The sequence below is a fragment of the Balaenoptera musculus genome, chromosome 14 (assembly GCF_009873245.2).
Source record: "Balaenoptera musculus isolate JJ_BM4_2016_0621 chromosome 14, mBalMus1.pri.v3, whole genome shotgun sequence".
Classification (NCBI taxonomy): domain Eukaryota; kingdom Metazoa; phylum Chordata; class Mammalia; order Artiodactyla; family Balaenopteridae; genus Balaenoptera; species Balaenoptera musculus.
In genome coordinates, this window is record NC_045798.1 from 7,088,613 (window position 1) to 7,103,386 (window position 14,774).

Here is a 14,774-nt window from a genome sequence, read left to right on the forward strand (position 1 = left end):
GGGTTGCTCCGGGCGGAGGCCGGCCCTCGGGGCGGGCGGAGGCGGCGGGCGGCTCCCCGCGTGGCCTGACGGAGGCGCAGGCCTGCCGCCGAGTGAGGGAATGCGAGGCGGGCCCGGCGCGCACGGGCAGCAGCGGCCGCTGGGGCGCGCGGGGCACGGCGGCGCCGCGGCGTAGAGCTGTCAGGCCGGTCCGCGGGCGCGTCCGGCCCCGCGCCCCGCCGGCCGCCGCCTCCTCGTCGGCCCGCGGCCCGCGCTCCGAGCGCCCAGACCCGCGGCGGCCCGCACGTGCGCCCGCCCGCCGCCCGCCAGCCGACGGCCGGGGAGCATGCCCGCGGGGGCCCGGCCGCTCGCCCGGGGCCAGCTGGCGGCGGCGGCGGCGGCGGCGCGCGGAGCCGCGGGGCGCAGCCGGCCGGGCCGGGGCCGCGGGGCCGGGGCCTCCCGGGCGGCGTGAGGCGGCGGCGGCCCAGCGCGGCCGAAGAGGACGAAGCCGCGCCGCGCGGAGTGGGGTGAGTGTTTCGGCGGCCCGGCCGGAAGGCGGCGCGGCCGGGCCCCCTCCTCAGGCCCGCGCGGAGCCCCCGGGGAGGGGGAGGCGGGGGCCGGGCGCGGGGCGGGGACCCCGGTCGGGCGGCGGCTCCTGGAGGCCCAGGCCCGCCTGCCCGCCCGCCTGCCCGCCGGCCCGCGCGCTCGGCGGGAGGGAAAAGTAGGAGACCCGGGCCCCGCCGCCCCGCGCGGGGAGGAGGGTCTGGCGCGCGGGGATCCCGGGCTCAGGGAATCGCCCCCAGCCCGGCCCCTCGGGAGGCGCTGGCCCTCGGGATTCAGGGGGGGCCCCCGACGCTAATGCCGAATTTCCGTCGGTTCCGGCCGGGGCGCGGAGGACTCCCCTCCCCCAGTGACAAGTGTCACGGCGGCCAAGGGGCAGGTGTGTGTGCAGTGCTGGGAAGGGGCCGGGAGGAAGTGGTGGCCACAGCTCTCGGTCTAGCCTTCTGGGCTTCCCGCCTCCACCTGGACAGCCCTCCAGCGCTGGCCTGGCTGGGTGGGTGTCCGGGGCCTGCGCCCCCGGGGTGCGGCCCTCAGAGAGGGGGCCAGGACTTGGAAGAAGTGCTGCCGGTGTCCCCCTCGCTGGAGGAAAATCTGGCCCCTCTCCATCCCGTGAGTCTCCCTTTGCTGTTGTAACCTGAGGGGCCGGCGCTGTGTCAGAGCGGCGAGCTTCCTCCCTAACCCCTCAGCCTTGCTTGTCAGGGGCAGGGCTGATGGGGGACCTGGGGAGAGGGAAGCTCTAGTGCCCGCCTCCCCCATAACGTGTAGCTAATTCCGCCGGGAAACCTCAAATGGACATTCTAAATAAATAGCGTGTGTTTGCTAGGCAAACGTCATTTCAAGGCAAATCTTTAGCTCTCTTTTCAAGGCATTTGCTGCCCCTGCGTAAATTCCAAATTCCTCATCCTACACTCCTCTCCCTGCCTCTGAAATATGGGCTGGGGCAGTTCTCCAAAGTCTCAGGCCTACCTGCGTCTTCCCCTTCAGAATCAGGGTTCTTCAAAGGGGACCTCCTCTGAGCATCTTTCTTGGTCCCCTCCTAGCTCTCTCCCCAGCCCCTACCTGGGAGCCACTGGGGCTATAGGCTAGAGCACCCCCCTCCTTTCTGAAGGGAATGTGGTAAATGCTCCCCTTCATCTGAATCTCCCCTGCGGCCAAGCCCCCACCGTGACTCATCTCTGCTCTGAGCTCCCACTGCACCTTATCTGTGTCTCTTGTGTGACTCTTATCACCGCCTGCCTTATTTTATAGTTACTTTTGGGCCTGGCTTATCTCCCCGGCTGGATTGTGAGCTCCTGGAGGATGGAGGACAGGGGTGGAGTTTGATTCATCCCTGGTCCCCAGCCCTGGGTCAGCACCCTGTGTACCGTCAGCGTCAGTGTCTGGATGGGCTAGAAGCCCCCTCCCCAGCTTGCCTCTGGGAACCTAGCTTATCTGACTCCTGGACAGTCCCTGTTAAACTCTTCTTCTTCCTCTGTGATCAGAGGAGATTCCCAGCCCTCTCCCTTTGCGGAGAGAAACACAGTGAGTTAGGAAGGGCTGTTTTTCTTACAGGGAGGGACCTGCCAGATGACTAGGACAGTACATGCTCTGCTATGACGATGGCCAGGCACAGACTCTGGGCTCTCTGGGCGCTGGGTGTGGAATGGGCTTCTCTCTTTGGCCTTCTGCACTCGCCGTGCAGGGGATGCAGCAGGGTAACTGAACTGTGGGAGTCAAGGCTCCAGGCCTGGTCGTCCCATAAGGTTGTACGAGCTTCACTGAGTCACTTGGTTTCTCTTGATCTTGGCTGGTCCTTCCTTATGGAATCTGAAAGAAAATTCCTCTGCTTATATGAGGCCCTGTAGGATTTGGGCCTTGCGTCCTCTGCCTTAATGACTGTTCATTACCGAGACCCAGGCTTGTTGTCTTCATTGGCCTTCCCAGGTGGAGTCCATCACCTCCACCTTTGTGCCACCCTAATCTAACTTACGCAGAACGGCAGTTAAATGTTACTCTGTGCCTCCCTGCTAGACTGAGCTCCTGTGAGATCAGCGCTCAATCTCATTTCTCTGCATCCCCCATGCCTGGCACATGGGAGGCTCTAGGGAAAATGTCTGTCGGTTAAGTGGTGAGGAGCTAAGAGCCCTTGTCCCAAGTTGACTGTACATCCTCTCTCACTGGAGCCCAGCTTTGCCTGCCTCCATATCTAGAGGCCTCTTTTAAAACCAGGCAGATGTTCTCTTAACCATTGCATCCCGTTAAGGCTTTTCGGCTTGGTCCCTGAGAAGAGCCAGTCGTGGAGAACGTACAGTTCATTTGTAGAGATTAGAAGAGGAAACTTCTGGTGATGGACTTCCCTGGTGGAGCAGTGGTTAAGAATCCGCCTGCCAATGCAGGGGCACGGGTTCGATCCCTGCTCCGGGAAGATCCCACATGCCGCGGAGCAACTAAGCCCGTGCGCCACAACTACTGAGCCTGCGCTCTAGAGCCCGCGAGCCACAACTACTGAAGCCCGCACGCCACAACTACTGAAGCCCGCGTGCCTAGAGCCCGTGCTCCGCAATGAGAAGCCACTGCAATGAGAAGCCTGCGCACTGCAACAAAGAGTAGCCCTCGCTTGCCGTAACTAGAGAAAGCCCGCGCAGCAATGAAGACCCAACGCAGCCAAAAATAAATAAATAAATTTATTTAAAAAAAAAAAAAAGAAGAAGAGGAAACTTCTGGTGCTTCATGATCACTGCATTGCTGCTTTTGGAGAAGACAGTGGCGGGGGGGGGGCGCGGGCATGTGCTCTGTCATGGAAGGACGGTGATCTTACGCCTGCGTCCTCAGACATGGGCAGGAGAGGTGGTCAGCCTTGCAGACAGCCCTCCTGAAACCTGCTCACCAGGACCCCCTGCCACTAAGTGGTCTTCAGGTAGCTTCTCTGTAGGTCCTTCCGTCGATGTTTATTAGGCTTTCACTGGGTACCCGGGATGTGATCCAATAGAGCCATGGCGGCCATGGCAAATCCTAGTCTGGCTTTGCTCTAAAACCAGGGCTGACTGTAACGTGGGGCGTTGCCCCCTCTCTGCTCAAGTCTTCTTACAGAGTCTCTTATGAAAAATTTCTTTTAGAATTTACGGCCAGGCAAGATTTGCCCCCCTGTGTGCGGGGAATGTAGGTTGCTTCTTCCTTTGACAATGAGAAGGAAGGTGGGGAAGGAAAACATGTATGGTTTGTGTACTGCACGCGCACAGCGTGCACGAGGCTTCCCCACGAACCCTGCGTGTTAGATGGTGTTCTTCCTCCATTTTCCCAGAGAAAGAAGTCAACTGATTTGCCCTAAGGCACTCCGGGTTTGTACCCAGTTCTGCCAGACTCTTCCCATTCCACCCACACTGTCTTTCCAACTGATTATGGTCACCTCCTCTTCCCTGGCTTCCAGGATGCTGGGAGCACAATGCGATATTTTCATGTAGCGACTGTATTCACTTACCCTTGTGGTCAGCATACTTATTTCTACTTTACGGTCTGTCTATGTGCACGTGTATATGTAAGTGTATCTGTATTCTTCTATCTGTATTCTTTATAACTCATCACAAAAGGTTTCTGGAAAACTGGACAGATAAGAGTTGAATACAATATGTAACATTGCACCTAAAACTTAGGCCGACTCACGGTGTGGTTAGGGAGATGCGCCCTAACGGGTTACCTAACGGGTAACACCAGGCATGTGAGATAAGTGTTGCTTAAACAGCAGACAGGCTTCAGAGGAGGAGACACCCTTTCTGGGTAAGGCGGTCAGGGTTGACTTCCTGGAAGAGGTGGGATTTGAAGGAGGCCTTGAAGAATGGGTGGAGTTTTGATAGTCACAGCACCTGGAAAGGTGTGTAGGATTTAGAGTCAAATTTGTGGTTATCACCACAGCCCTACCGGAAAAGGTTCCTGCGTGAAAGGATAGAATCGGTCTGGAGGGAAAGTGGGGAGCCCGGTGGTGCCTTTTCAAGTCTTCTCCGGCCTTGCTGGAGGGTCTGGGAACACTGGAGCTGGGAGGGCTGTACCCCATTAAGGATGAGAGGGCGAGGCTGACAGAAGAGCAGTGCCCAAGACCTGCCCTGCAGCCTGGAACCCAGGTCCCTAATTACCAGCTTGGTGCTGGCTCTTGATACTGGCAAAGTTGAAGTCGGACAGCAGCCCTGTACATCAGCCCTTTTTTCCTGTCAAACGGGTACAGGGGTACTGTCTTCCTCACGCCCAGCCCAGCAAACACCAAGAAAAACCCCTGCTAAACCTTTATGACCAAAGGCAGAAAGAGCACTGTTGGGGAGGAGAGCTGGCATTCACTTCAATTACTCATATTAACAACTGCCCTTGGGACTTCCCTTGTGGTCCAGACTCTGCGCTCCCAATTCACGGGGCCTGGGTTCCATCCCTGGTCAGGGAACTAGATCCCTCATGCAGCAACTAAAGATCCCGCATGCTGCAACTAAGACCTGGCACAGCCAAATAAATAAGCATTAAAAAAACAAACGTAGAGACGTGGATGGATCTAGAGACTGTCATACAGAGTGAAGTAAGTCAGAAAGAGAAAAACAAATATCGTATATTAACACATATATGTGGAACCTAGAAAAATGGTACAGATGAACCGGTTTGGAGGGTAGAAATAGAGACACAGATGTAGAGAACAAACGTATGGACACCAAGGGGGGAAAGTGGCGGGGGTGGGTGGTGGTGGTGGGATGAATTGGGAGATTGGGATTGACATGTATACACGAATATGTATAAAATAGATAACTAATAAGAACCTGCTGTATAAAAAAATAAAATTCAAAAATTCAAAACAAAGTAAAATAAAATTGCTTTAATCATTTAAAAACAAACAAAAAATATAGTTACTGTTGAAATAAAGTTCGTCAGAATAATAATTAAATTTGAAAAAAACAAAAAAGCAAAAAACTGCCCTTGCCAGAGGATAGAAACAAAATGAACCAACAGGCAGGGTTCCAGCAACAGACAAATCAAACCCAAGCAAGAGCTTTGGGGAAGAGCATCAAGAAGGCAGTTTCGCACCCTCTCCTCGCTGAAGCCCAGAAGTCCCAGTCCCGTTTCCCTCTTGTGGGAAGGTGTTAGGAGTTGGGAGTGCAGGGGAAAGGCAGAGAGTTACTAAAAGAAGCCGCAGGACTCGGGGACCCCGAGGCTGATTTCCATCTCGGAGTGATGCTGATAGGCCAGGTGTGGATACGTCAGCTGCAGGAGCGATGGCCTCACAGAGCGGAAGCCCTCGAATATAATACATCCTAGGTCACGTGTGCACACAGTCCAGGCCCATTCCTGGCAGTTCTGTAAAGTGCCCTGAACCACTGCTCTTAGGGGAAATACGGAGTTAGGTTCCTGCCAGCCTCTGGTCACAATGTGTTGGTCCACTGATCATAACTCTCTTATGTGTGTTTCTCTTTAAAGATGCCTTATTTAATATATATTATTGATTCATTAATTGAACTCAGCCAACAGCACTATCACTCACGCCTGAGCGAAGCTCATCTAACACACGAGTTTTCTCCATAAGGCACATCACAGCCTTCTCGGCTCTGAGCACTAGACCGTGCTTCAGCTTCATGCTCAGGGCCATGTTAAATCACTAACAAAAAAAGCACACAAGTGTGAAAACTGTGGCAGTAAATGGATCACGGAAAGGACACTTGTTGACAGTTTGAACTGAAACGAAAGGCAGAGGGCCACCTTGTTTGACCTGTGCTGCACGTTGGGTGACTCAGTACCCGCCGCCCCCCACCCCCCGCCGGCCGTGCATGTCTGCAAATGACATGCATAAGCACCGCGATCGTCAGTTTCTGGGTTACAAGTAAACTGTAGCAAGTGGGCGGATTCGTAAATACCGGAATCCGTGAATAACGAGTACTGAGTACCAACAGTTTATACAAAGTAGTTCCACAACACAGCATTCCGGAGAGATAAGGAGGGACTGTTGCCACATTTTACAGAAAGGAAACAGGCTCAGAGAGGTAGGTGACTTGTTGGAGCTTGCACAGATAGCTGGGGCCGAGCCAAGACTTGCACCCACTCCTGGCTGATCCCAAGTGTGGTTCTTTCCTCTCAGCTCCTGCAGCATTCGCGATGAGATTCTTTCTTCCTCGTGCTACCCCCCCACCCCCACCGCAGTGACCCATCTGCCGTCTTTGTCATTGTGTTTGCCCCCATGGTAACTCCAGCGTACAGAATGGGGCCCCTCGTGGACGCTCAGTAATTACTTGGTGAATGAAGGCTGGGGCCACAGTTTCTTGTGTTTGCTCTATCTTGGGTGCCAGAGGAAGGAGAAATATCCGGGCATAGGCTCCCCACCTCGCCCTCCTATATCCCTTCCAGAAGGGCGCCCATCTCCCCTTTCCACAGCCCGCAGGCAGGAGGTCCCGTGTTCTCGCACACAAGGGGGTGTCGGCAGCCCCACGTCTAACAGAACTAACTGGTCTTTGCTGGGAGGCGCCAAGGGCCGCCCTTCGCCCAAAGGAATGATCCTTTTTTTTTTTTTTTTTTTTAAGCTTTTACCATTTAAAAAATACATATATATTTATTTATTTGGCTGCACCGGGTCTTAGTTGCAACACGGAGATCTTTGTTGCCGTGTGCAGGATCTTCCTTGCAGCATGCAGGGTCTTTAGTTGCAGCCTGCGGGATCTAGTTCCCTGACCTGGGATCAAACCGCAGCCCCCTGCATTGGGAGCATGGAGTCTTAACTGCTGGACCACCAGGGAAGTCCCAGAAATGATTCTCTTGAGGCATTTCGGGCCAGCATGGGGCTTCCCGGGGCCCCAACCCTCAAATCCTGGCTTTCTTACTCCTTCTTACTCCTGGAAACCTTTCCAAAAATGTTCTGCCTTGTGTGCCCTGTGAAGAGTTGGTACATAAGTAATAGGGATTATTGCTCTTTCTTCTCTCCGAGGATCTTTATTTCCCTTTTTGGAAATGGTTCCCCGCGAAGGATGGAGTTTTCTCTCTCTGCATCTGGGGGGCATTTGCCCCAGGTCTCTGTAGGGTCTGGCTGACTCATCAGCTGTGCTGTGGAGCAGGGCGAGAGCTCTCTCCCGCTGCTGCCCTGCTGGACTGAGTCAGGCCCTGCAGCCTCCTGGCCTGACCTGGCCACGGTCCACGAAGGAGTCAGGCCCCAGGGAGCGCCCACCAGGCGCCAGGGCCCTGCGTGAGGCGGGTGCAGGGAGGGCTACTCCGTGGGTGCTGCCAGCTGTCCCTCTGCTATCTCTTTACGGACCCTTGAAAACCCACCTTGAAGGGTGGGGGGCGGGGGTAGGCATCGGGGTAGAAATAGGTGGCCATTCCCATTTCCAACAGGGAGCAGCTTCCATCCGGGCGCGGGGCTGCCGGGGAGGCGGGGCTTCCCGCAGATGGGGAGGCGCGGTCAAGGCCGGTTTATCGCTGGCTGGCCCGTTGCGCTCTTCTGTCCTGCTGGGCACTTCGTGAGAGTTGACTTTTCACTTGCAGGTTTTGGGGTTTTTTTTCCATAAGAGGGAGAAAAACCAAACATTTTCTGCAATTAGAATTTTTCCCTCTTGGGTAATCACAATGGACAAAAAGCATTTAAGTCTTTTGAAAACCACACGGAAGCAGGAGCCCGGGGGACCGTTCAGTTGGCAGGGACGGCCAGCCATGGAGGCAGTTCGGCGGGCGGGCTCTTGCATAAGGAAGCAGCTATTTCACATTTATTTGGGGTTTGCTTCTTGCAGCATATTTCAATTAGTTCATCAGTGCTGTGCATCTGACAGGCCACACGTTCACTGTGGTTGAGCCATCTGGGAGGTGGGCGGCCTGCAGCCTTCCCCATGGCAGTCGGTAACTACCAGTTAGAAGGAAATTTGTTTGATGTGTTTAAGAACCCAACACTAAAACACCATTAATAACAAAAGCTTCAAGAGTTCTGAAAGCATTCCCCCTTGTTGAGCCGTCAAATGGACATGCATAACTTAAGACCTCATTTCTTCCCCTACTCCTGTGACATTTTCCAACCCAGTGAAGCAGAGTTCTGAAGTGGCTTGTTTCATTGGTCCAGAGCACGATTTGCATTAACCTGGTGTGGAAAGGAGCTCATTAATTTATACTTGGGGGCCACGCAGCCTGGGCATTTGCTGCCAGGAGTAGCAAGGGAGGTGGTGAACAGATCCCCACATCAGTATTCAGCTGAGCTCCCAAGCTGCTCGTTTCATTTCGGGTCCCAGCCTCACTCGGGTGACTCACCCGCGCATCGTGAGGTCGTGCTGATGCACGCTGACCAGCGCATCTGCCTTGCACTCCTTGGGTACCAAGGTTTACAGCACCAATTACACCCATTTCTCTCTCTTTTTACCTCTGTTATTTCTCCTGGCAAACTGTCCCCTTTCCTGAGGAATGTTCTGACTTTCCAGCAGGGAGGAAAAGAGGAATTCAGCATCTTAGGAGAATAGGGGAGCAGGAAGGAGCATGGGAAAAAACCAAGTCCAAGGGTCTGACCTTTCAGGAGGAATGACTTTCCGTTTCCCTGAAACTTTACCACCCCAGGCTGGGCGGGGAGCAGGATTGAGACTCACCACACGGTTGTAAACTGGAGGCCGGCTTGTGAAATCTGGGATGTTCGGTTCACTCAGGTTTGTCCTGGTGGCCTGGGAGCTGCAGGACTGGTGTTTGGAGGGTTTAGGCTGATAATGGCACCCGTCCTGTACCCAACCAGGTTGATGCTTCATGATAGACTTCTGGATACTGAGATTCCTGCCCAAGGAGAAGGCGGCAGCTCTTCCCTCTCCAAACCATAGGGATCCCTGGTCTAGCCCAGCTGCTCTGCAGGCTGAGGGACCTTGGCTTATTTGTCTTTGAGCCCCTGGTGCCCGGCATAGTGGCCTGGTGGTGACTCAGGGCCCGATGACCATTTGCGGGGAGGCGGTGGCTAGAGGTCCAGAGGCAAAGCGGCCTTTCTCATTCATCCACCTTTTGTGTAACACCCTCCATGGCATGGAGTGCTTCTGCCCGTTTTGCTTCATTTGATACCCAGAAGTGCTGCTGTGCCCATTTTACAGGTGAGGAAACTGAGGCTCGAAAAGGTCATGATTTGGCACCCAGTGCTTTCAGCTGTCGTGTTTCATACACGGGCACACTACAGCTCAGGGAGGTCATGATTTGGGCCAACCACAGAGGAGGTTACCTGCTGGCCAGGATTCTTGTCCTAATCGGGGTCCTCGATTCTTCAAGTTCATGTTGTCACGTCCGTTACGTGGCCCGTGCCATGTTGTTACATTGTTGTTTTTAAAATCCATCAGGGGAAGTCCCTGGTGGCCCAGCGGTTAGGACTCTGCACTTTCACTGCTGAGGGCCCGGGTTCGATCCCTGGTCTGGGAACTAAGATCCCGCAAGCCACGTGGTGTGGCAAAAAAGAAAAAAAAAAAAAAAATCCATCAGTATTTCCTGATCTAGTTCAGTCTGAACAGTGCCCAGAAGCTTTCAGTTTGGGTTTGTGTGAGTTTTTTGTTTCTTTTCTTTTTTTCCAGAGAGGAAAACAGAATTTCTCTTCTTTTGTTCTGTAGCTTTTGCTCTTCAAAGAGGCCAAAAGGCACCATGGATTTAGAGCGGGATTAGATTCCCCAAGATAGGGTTGCATGCTCTGGGGTCACGGCCATGTACATACATGAGTTGGAGGCCCCATTGGCATCCTGTTGTCAAGTCTTGTAGCCACACGCCTAGGAGACTGTGGTCAGAGGCTCCACCAGTTGTGTGTCTTTGAGGTCTTGGGAAGTGGTGCCTTTTCCTTCCCTCAGGTCAGAGCCGCTTTCAGACTGGCTGAGTTAGGAACCCCGTTTATGGGGGTAGGACAGGCATGTTTTTAAAAGGGCACAGTTCAGAGTGGGCTGGGGCTTGTCCATGAGGGTGGGCCCTGCTCACCACCCACTCTGGGTCCTCAGCTGGGGCTGGGTCAGTTTGCTCTGGGTTTTTCCCCTCTTCCTGCCCCACTTCTGACCTTTTCCTTGCTCATTAGAGAAAGAACAGGGACCCAAAGTGGCCTGGTCAGGACGCAGCAGCAGGTAGGGAAGGAGGAGGAGGCCAACGCTTTGTCTCTCCCACCTGCACCGCAGTTGGCTGCCTTGCTCTGGCCTGTGGCCGCCAGGTGGAGAAGAGACACAGGTGGGTCCCCGTGGGAGCCTCTGGCTCAGGCCGGGGTCCCTTCAGCAAGAGTTAGAGGGTCTGCTTTTCCCTGGGGCTCCCCACACTGTATGAGCCACTCCCCGGACTGTCGTTATCTTGGTGTAGCTCCCGGGGCCCAGGCGTCCCAGCTGGGCGGGGCAGGGGCTCTCAGAGGCAGGGCAGTTATACCTTTTTGGCTTCCTCGGAGCACCTTGCCTTGTTCTGAAATTGGAAGAGGGTTTAATGAAGCCTCTGATGAAAAAAAACTTGGGGAAGGTGGTCTGGCCCACCTGCTCTCCCAGGAGGCTGCCTTCCAGATTTCTCCTACTCTCACTAGAATCCTAACCTGCTCGGAAGGACACACACACAGAAGGATTCCAGTCCCCTGGCTGTGCTCAGGCCTGGACGCAGAGGGAAAATGGAGGTTCCAGTGTGTGCAGCGCACGGAAGGGGCGGGAAGGGCCGCTGGACAGATGCCCAGCAGAAAAAGAGGGCACCGGGTGAGGCTTTGGATGCAGGAGGAGAGAAGGCCAGAGAACGGGAGAGTTTCTTTCCTTTCCTTCTTTTTTTTAAAATTGAAGTGAAATTCATGTAACATAGAACTGACCATTTCTAAATGTGCAATTCAGTGTCATATAGCGCATTCACAATGCTGTGCGGCCACCACCTCTGTCTAATTCTAGAGCATTCTCACCACCCCAAAAGGAAACCCCAGGCCCATTAGCAATCATCCTCCATTCTCTCTCCTCCCCTGGCCCTTGGCCGCCACTAATCTACTTTCTGTCTCTATAGATTTACCTATTCTGGATATTTCACATAAATGGAATTGTACAACGTGTGACCTTTTGTGTCTGGCTTCTTTCATGTAACAGTGTTTTCGAGGTTTATCCATGTTGTAGCATGTATCAGTACTTCATTCTTTTTTTTTGAGTGGTGAAATACACATAACATCAAATTTACCATCTTAACCATTTTTCAGCATACAGTTCAGTGACATTAAGTACATTCACATCGTTGTGCAACCATCACTGCCATCCATGTCCAGAACTTCTTCGTCTTCCCAAACTGAAGTTTTGTCCCCATTAAACAACAACTTCCCATTTCCTCTTCCCTCCAGCCCCTGGCACCCACCATTCTACTTTCTGTCTCTGTGAATTTGACTCCTCTGGGTACCTCGTATAAGTAGAATCATACAGTGTGTGTCCTTTCACGTCTGGTTTATTTCACTGAGCAGAATGTCCTTCAGGTTCATCCATGCCAGAGCCTGTGTTAGAATTTCCTTTCTTTTCAGGGCTGAGTAATATTCCACTGTACAGACAGACCACCTTTTGTTTATCTGTTCATCTGTTGATGGACACTTGGGCCATTTCTGGGCCAGCGAGATGTTGACTTTGGCTTGCCCCTGGATGGGGAACAGTGAAAGACAGCTGAACTAGGAGGGCCTAGGGGTCTGGGAGGCAAGAGCTGCACCATTTCCAAGATGAATGGCCTTTGATGATCGTGCCTTTCTGTGCCTCGGTTTCTGTATCCATCCAACAGGGGCAGTGATGGTCCCGCGCAGGGGAGGATGCAGTGAGAGTCTGGATGAGAGGGTGGTTTTGTGGGCTGTCAGTTGTCCTGCACACGTGAGCTGCTGTCTTCCTGGACAGGGACAGCCCTGATCTTCATCAGTCATAGGCTGTGAGGGTTGGCGGTGCCTGGCCCTCCACCCTCCTGGGGCTCACTTGTGACTGCCACTTGCTGGGAAGTTCCCTCCCTTGCAGAGGTTCCAGAGCCAGCCCCACAAGAAGGTGTGTCCTGCCTCTTAGTGGCCTTCTGAGCACTTGCTGACTCCCAGCTGATAGTAGTAGGGGAGCCGGGAACACATGGTTCCCTGCAGCACTGTCTCCTGGGCCCCTTCCTTGGAGCTCCAGGAAATCGAAGCCAGGAGGATGACATTGGCAGCCTCCTGGGGTGGCTGAGTCAGAGCAGAAAGTCAGGCTGGAATTCACTAAGTCACACTTGCCTTCATTAGGCTAATTAACTTTCGATGTGAATTAGCTCTGTGAGCTGATTTAGGAAATCCATTACCGGGCCGGGCCAATTCCATGTGCAGTGGTGCCTAGGAGGCTGTGCCGTGCATTTCCATACCCACCAATTAAGGCTGCTTAATTATTAACTTAGGGCTACGTGACTAACGAGGAGTTGCACTTGTTGTGTGCTATTTGAGAATTTTAAGGCCGTTTAAAATTAGCCGTAATATAGTTAATAATCATACTAGGAATCATACGTTGTGATCCGTGTTATAGTTTATTCGGAAGATAAGCTGAGGCTGAGGGTTGATTTGTGGAAGGTCATGTAGATGGAGAGTGGGGCGGGGGGCATTCAGTGTGTGCAAAGTGCTGGCTAATACAGAGAGTTTCCAGCTGATGCACAGCTGGCACCTTGAAAGACTGCTTTCAGTTGGGATGTCCATTCACTATTGGGTTCTCAGGCTGGCCCGCCAACAAGAACATGACCCACTGGGCCACTGAATGATTGAGCTCTTGGGACACTTACTCTACTAGCTAGGTCCTCAATGGACCTCTGCAGTTAACCCCATTGTACAGATGAGAAAACTGAGGCCCAGAGGGGAAAGCTGGCTTCCCCAAGGTCACATGGCTGGTAGATTCAAATCCAGGCAGTCTGCCTCTGAAGCTCTCGGCTAAACGGCTACTTTAGACCATTTACCACACACTGCACCCATTTTGGAGTTAAGTAGGTTTTTGAGAGCCTACCTGGGGAGCTAAGCGTTTTGTAAATCTTCTTCTTTTTTTAAGTGAGGAAACTTAAAAACCCTTGGTGCCTTTGGAAAAGGAACCCTTCTTACTTTGAAGGCTTAAGAGGTACCTCCGGGGGCCTGCCATGGATGGGGTGCTTGTGCGTGTGTGGGAACGTTTGTGCCCGGAGGTCAGGGTGCCTTTTGCTTGCTGGCGTGACTCGCACGGAGCCGGTTTGTCTGGGAACCCGTGGGTGACGACCGTGGAAAACTCTTTCGTGGGAGCACAGACGGGCTGTCGTTCCTGGGGTCCCAGGTGTGCTGTCCCCTGTTCTCAGGGCGGAGGGGCCTTCCTTACTGTTTAGGTGCTGGCCACTGAGCATCACCGAGCTCTCCTGCAGCTGCAGCTGAGCAGATGGGGGTTTCAGAAGGTGGAGGCTTTATTTTTAGCCCCACATCTTCTGTGATTCTGTCACTATGGAGATGCCGGCTGGGGGCCCATGAGGCTCCGTGCTTTTCCTGCCAGCGAGGAAAGAGGGTCCTCTTTCTTTTCTGGAACGTGGCCTGGGCTGCTCGGTGGAGACCTCAGTCACTGTGTGTGTGTGTGTGTGTGTGTGTGTGTGTGTGTGTGTGAGAGAGAGAGAGAGAGACAGACAGACAGACAGATGTTGCTGCTGCTGTAGAAGAACTAGCCCTGGGCCCGCACCCTGCGTGGAGCCCGGTGTCCACAGCCATCTTGTGCTTTGGCTGAACTGCACTGGAGTCCGGAGGCTCCACTTCAGCTGTGCTGTGTGACCTTGGGCAGGGTTGCCTCATTTCCCCGGGTCTTCATTTCCTCCCCTGAAAATTTGAGATGCTAATTCCTGCCATATACCTGCTTCTCTGGATCTGGTGACATAATTGATTTGGGCAAACTTTGAATCCACAGTGAGGTTCAAGTGCTGTGTGTGTATGTGTATTTGTGTGTACACTGGTGCGTGTGTGTGTGTGTGTGTGTCCAGTAATTATTCTGATGCCAAGGCTGCCCTCAAAAGGTCATCTAGAATTTTTTCTACTCCTTCTTTGTCTTTCTACTTTTTCCTGTATTTTGGCTTCTCCATTCAAAGGCTGAGAAAGAAGAGGTTGAAGTGGAAAGTATTCTAGTCCTGCCCATACATTATCATAAAAGATCTATCAAGGGAGGTTGAAACCACCCCCCTTTCTACCACCTATGTGTCTCCCCCTGTAGAGTTTCTGAAAATACTCTTTCTTCTGTTGCTGTCACAGATTCACAGCCCCGCCTCCTGTGGGAAGTGCACTGGGCTTGTTAGCTCTGTTCCCACAGAGGACAGACCTGAGGCTCAGAGTGGTTAAAGTATTTGAC

At 53.5% G+C, this 14,774-nt stretch overlaps 1 protein-coding gene across 3 annotated transcripts in view; it reads left to right on the plus strand.

Moving 5' to 3' along the window:
- The first annotated feature begins 396 nt into the window (after positions 1–396).
- The window catches only part of PITPNM2 (phosphatidylinositol transfer protein membrane associated 2), a 144,104-nt gene continuing 129,726 nt past the window's right edge, over positions 397–14,774 (plus strand). For 2 of the 3 annotated variants that reach the window (XM_036823201.1, XM_036823203.1), the window contains exon 1: positions 397–506. The gene's annotated coding sequence lies outside the window, so the exon portion shown is untranslated. The remainder of the gene's footprint in view (positions 507–14,774) is intronic. The other variant, XM_036823204.1, reaches the window with a different exon arrangement.